This window comes from Lycium barbarum, chromosome 3 (assembly GCF_019175385.1).
Source record: "Lycium barbarum isolate Lr01 chromosome 3, ASM1917538v2, whole genome shotgun sequence".
Lineage (NCBI taxonomy): Eukaryota > Viridiplantae > Streptophyta > Magnoliopsida > Solanales > Solanaceae > Lycium > Lycium barbarum.
Window position 1 is genome coordinate 102,549,435 of NC_083339.1, and position 4,997 is coordinate 102,554,431.

Genomic DNA, 4,997 nt, shown 5'->3' on the forward strand with positions numbered 1-4,997 from the left:
GATTATGATGTGATGATATATGCACTGTGATGACATATGTACTATGATCACCTATGAAACTCATGCAGATTATACCTTTCCCTTATGGCTCATGATTCTTCTATTATGTTTATTTCGTTCTTGTCTTACATACTCAGTACAATGTTCGTACTGACGTCCGTTTTCTTTGGACGATGTGTTCATGCCCACAGGTAGACAAGGAGGTGAGCTTGATCTAGACTCGTAGGAGCTGTCAGCTGACTTGAGAGTACTCCATTGTTCTGGAGGTGCTACTTGGTTTATTCTTTTGTGTATATATATATATGTATATGTATTTTGGGCACGACGGGGTCTTGTCCCTTCTATATGTCTAGTACTCTAGTAGAGGCTCGTAGATACGCATGTGTGGGTAGTATGGTCTCACGATGCTATGATTGTATATATATTATTATTTTAATAGCCGAAGGGCTTATGTATATAAAAATTAATTATGTTTTCAAATGAAAAATGGTTGTCTTATGATTATGAGTATATGAATGGTAAAGAAGTGTATAATGACTACGACGAGTAAGGAAATGAGTGGTGCTCGGTGGTTAGCCCCGGGTACCCGTCACGGCCCCTAGTCGGGTTGTGACAGTTATAATGTTCGCTAGATTGTTAAAGAGGTGTTAAACAAGTAACAAGAAGGTCCATGGGGATTTGAGATCAAACGAAGTAACGAGAACAAAATCAGTGAAAGGATGAGTTATACGGTCGATTATACGGTCCGTATAATGGACCGCAGAATCGTCACAGTCAAGTCCCTCACTGATGGGATTATATGGACCGTATAATGTGCCGTAAAATGAACACAGAAGTGAGAAGTTGACAGAGTGATTTCACGGTCACTTATACGGACCGTATAAATTTATACGGATCGTATAATGTGCCGTCAAATTGACACAGTAAGGGATGGTTGTTGAAGCAATTTCACGGTCACTCATACAGACCGTATAAATTTATAGGGACCGTATAAGTGTCCGTATAATTTCGTCGGGACAGATTTTTAATTTATAAAAAGAGCACCCAAGTTCATTATTTTCATTTCATTTTCATTCTCCACAACTCAAGACTTCTCTAGAAACTTCCACACACTTCATACACAAGAACCCAAGAGAAATTGATGATCAACTTCATCAAATCAACAAAACTATGTGTGAGAAACACATCAAAGTTCATCTAAGGCAAGAAATTTCATGGGAAGTGGAACTAGGATTTTGCTCAAGTGAAGTACTTCCACTTAAAGTTCAATCGCACACCATCTAAGGTAAGTTTTATGGTATTTCTATGTTATCTAAGGTATTGAAAAGTTGAAACACTTGGATTGTAGAAGGAGATAGAAAATGGGTCATGAATGTGGGAATAGTGCCATTTTTGAGTAGGAGTTTGGGGTGAATCATGAATATTGATATGTTGCGAGTGTAATTACGTTATGAATGATGTTTAAGAGAATGATAGAAACATTAGATGAGAATGAATGTAATGTTGTAGTAGGATCACGATTATGGATGACCTCGAGAGGAAATTGTGGGGATTGGATAATGATGAATTTGATAAAAGCCATTGATGATGATATTATGAATGTTGTTATTGACGTTTGGGAGTTGATATATGATATGGAGAAAGTAGTATAAATAAAGGAGACGCTGCTCAATTTTCTATAGCTTTAGTTCAAACACGCTTATGTTATCGATTATCTAATATGAGTATAAACTCTCTTGAAGGTAGAAACGTGAATATTGGAGAGGAACGTTCAAGCGATCGAGTGGCTAAACGAAAAGGTATGTAAGGCTAGTCCCTTCCTTCTAAGGCATGATTCTTATGACATGATACTACCTATCTCTTCATGACTTTCCTATATCCCAAAAATTATGAGTCAATCCTAGTAAAGAGCTTCACAAGAGATAAGATAAGAGATGTGTTACGAGTATGATAACGATAATGATGATGATGAGTCTAAGTCTAAAGACTCAAAGGCCTATGATATTATGTTTCTACAAGCTAATGATTCTTATTATGATCCATTGATGTTGTTCATTGTATACACTCACCTTATATGCTAATTCCTTCAAGGTGAGGCAGAATGCTTGTGAATGCTCCATAACGGAATCGGGGGTTCACGACTTTATGTCACCCCGATAGAGTATAATTGTCTTAAGTTTCCAGTCATGCATTATGATAATAGTATGATGAGAATATGATAAGTCTATGAGATGTACATGATGATATCACATCGCGCCTACATGGCCGGCCAGACACCGCTAAGGCGGGCAGCGTATACACCATGTCTAGATGACATGGGCAGACACCACTAGTGGGCGACATGAGATGGTACCCCGGACACGGGAGGCCTGGACGCAGGCTAATGATTATCACACCGTACCTATATGGTCGGGCAGCTTATACATATATGCATACGTGATATGATGATGATTATGAAGTAAGTTAGCATGCATTATTTGAGTTTTATGTGACAGTCAGTTACAGATCACTTTTCACTCGATGTCTCCGTATTTTATTGAAATATCATTATTGTTTATGCCTTACATACTCAGTACAATATTCGTACTGACGTCCTTTCTTCTTGGACGCTGTGTTCATGCCCACAGGTAGACAGGGAGACGGTGTAGATCCATAGGAGCTACTAGCAGATTTAAAGGAGCACTCCATTATTCCAGAGGTGCTATTTGGTTTATTCGTTTGTGTATATATATGTATTTTGGGCACGACGGGGTCTTGTCCCGTCCATATGTCTAGTACTCTATTAGAGGCTCGTAGATACGCATGTGTGGGTAGTATGGTCTCACGATGTTACTATTGTATATGTATTATTATTTTGAAAGCCGAAGGGCTTATGTATATAAAAGTAATTATGTTTCCAAATGAAAAGGGTTTTCCTATGAGTTGAGTATATAATTAACGAATGTACGCTTAATGAGTATGATAAGTAATAGAACGAGTGGTGCTCGGTGGTTAGCCCCGGGTACCCGTCATGGCCCCTAGTCGGGTCGTGACAAAATAGTCTTACCCCGTGTACGAGGGTACCAACAGATATTCCTGGCAATTTATAGAGTTAGAAGTTGAACGAATCGAATCGACGTGATCTGAACTGAACCAGAAAATCTGCAGGACACCAGTCATCGTCGACGGGTCGTCGACATGTTCGACGGACCGACGACGTGTGGCGTCGACAGGATCCCGCAACCTTGCATCTGCAGGCGCAGGTCGACGGGCAAGTCGATGGACCATCGACATGTCGACGGGGCGTCGACCCGCTCGACGAACCGGACCGCTGTAGCCTTTTTGGCTTCCAAGTATAAATAGGTGGTTCACGACCCTATTTCATATTTTCCTCCTTCCAAAATCAGAAAAACCCTAAGATATTCTCTCCCAACATTTTCCATCATATTAGTGAAGATTTGCAAGACCCGAACCCCGTAAACCCGAGATAGTGAAGAAGAAGGTTGCTTTAAGGGTTTCTTCAAGTTGTGGAGTTTAGGGAGTTGAAGTTGAAGTGATTCTTGGGATTCTTGACCCCTCAAGGTATGTAAATGATTTCTACCCTTATATTTAAGTTGGTTATTAAGAGTCTTAGTGATGTTAAGTGAAGAGAAAGTAATTGTGGAAGTGTTAAGTTGATGAAGGGCAATGTAGTGATATAGGGTTATTTTAAGAGATGATTGGAAATGGGTTCACGTATATTTTGATATATATATATATATATATATATATATATATATATATATATATATGTGTGTGTGTGTGTGTGTGTGTGTGTGTGTGTGTGTGTTGTCATTGTTGATGTGGGATCGAATGAGAAGTTGGAGAGTGGTAAGCTTACAAAGGAAATTATTGTCTATAGTTTGTTGAGCTTTATACGCATTTGAGGATGGTTAGTAAGCGAGGTAAATAGCCTAATTAAGCCCTATGTTACCTTAATTGTAGATTTACAAGTTCAAGAGGTAGAGGTTGGGCGATTGGAGATACTCCAAGGTATGTTAAGGTCATTCCTTTCTTCTTTTGGCATGATCCTATGATATGATCCAACAAGTGAGTAAGCGAACTTCCATATTACTCTACTCTTAGAAGCATTAGAAGTACTTCAGTATTTGATGTTCATATACCCCATTTATGAGTAATCCTTCTATTCATAGGTCCAGTCTTATGTAGCCAGTTCTGTGCATACAACTTAGTCATGGATTACATTCATTATATATTTATGTACATTGACCCGTGGCTAGAAGGCGTTATATACGCACACATATCAGGCGTTATATACGCGAATATTAGATATATGTAAAGTATAAGAAGAGATATAGGCGTTATATACGCATTAATACTATGATGATGATATTGATTATGGCCACAGAGGAGCCAATATGATATTACGAGATGCCATAGAGGCTTACAGGAGTTATATACGCACATATATCAGGCGTTATATACGCACTCATATAGATGCATGACCACCATTGATAGGTATGAGCATGCATATTATGTGCCCACAGAGGCATTGTCAGTTACGCATATTTATGCAAATTTAGGCAGATACTAGTTCATACAAGTACATGCAGTCAGTCATTTCAGTTATGAGTTCAGATCTTATCCATGATTCTTATGTATATATGTTGTTCTTATGCCTTACATACTCGGTACATTATCCGTACTGACTCCCCGTTTCTCGGGGGGCTGCATTCATGCCCGCAGGTGCAGGGAGACAGACAGGTGGCCAGCTCAGTAGGACCTCTAGATCTAGCAGTGGTCAGTACACTCCATTTGATCCGGAGCTACAGTCAGTTTTGGTATGCCCCTTTTGAGATGTGTATGCATATAGGTATGACGGGGCCCTGTCCCGTCCTTTCTACAGCTTTTATTCTAGTAGAGGTCTATAGACAGTTGTATGTAGTAGTCAGACGATGTAGCCTCATCGGCTTCCATTCTTTTGTGTACAGTATATGTAGCAGCCTAGCTGGCTTGCA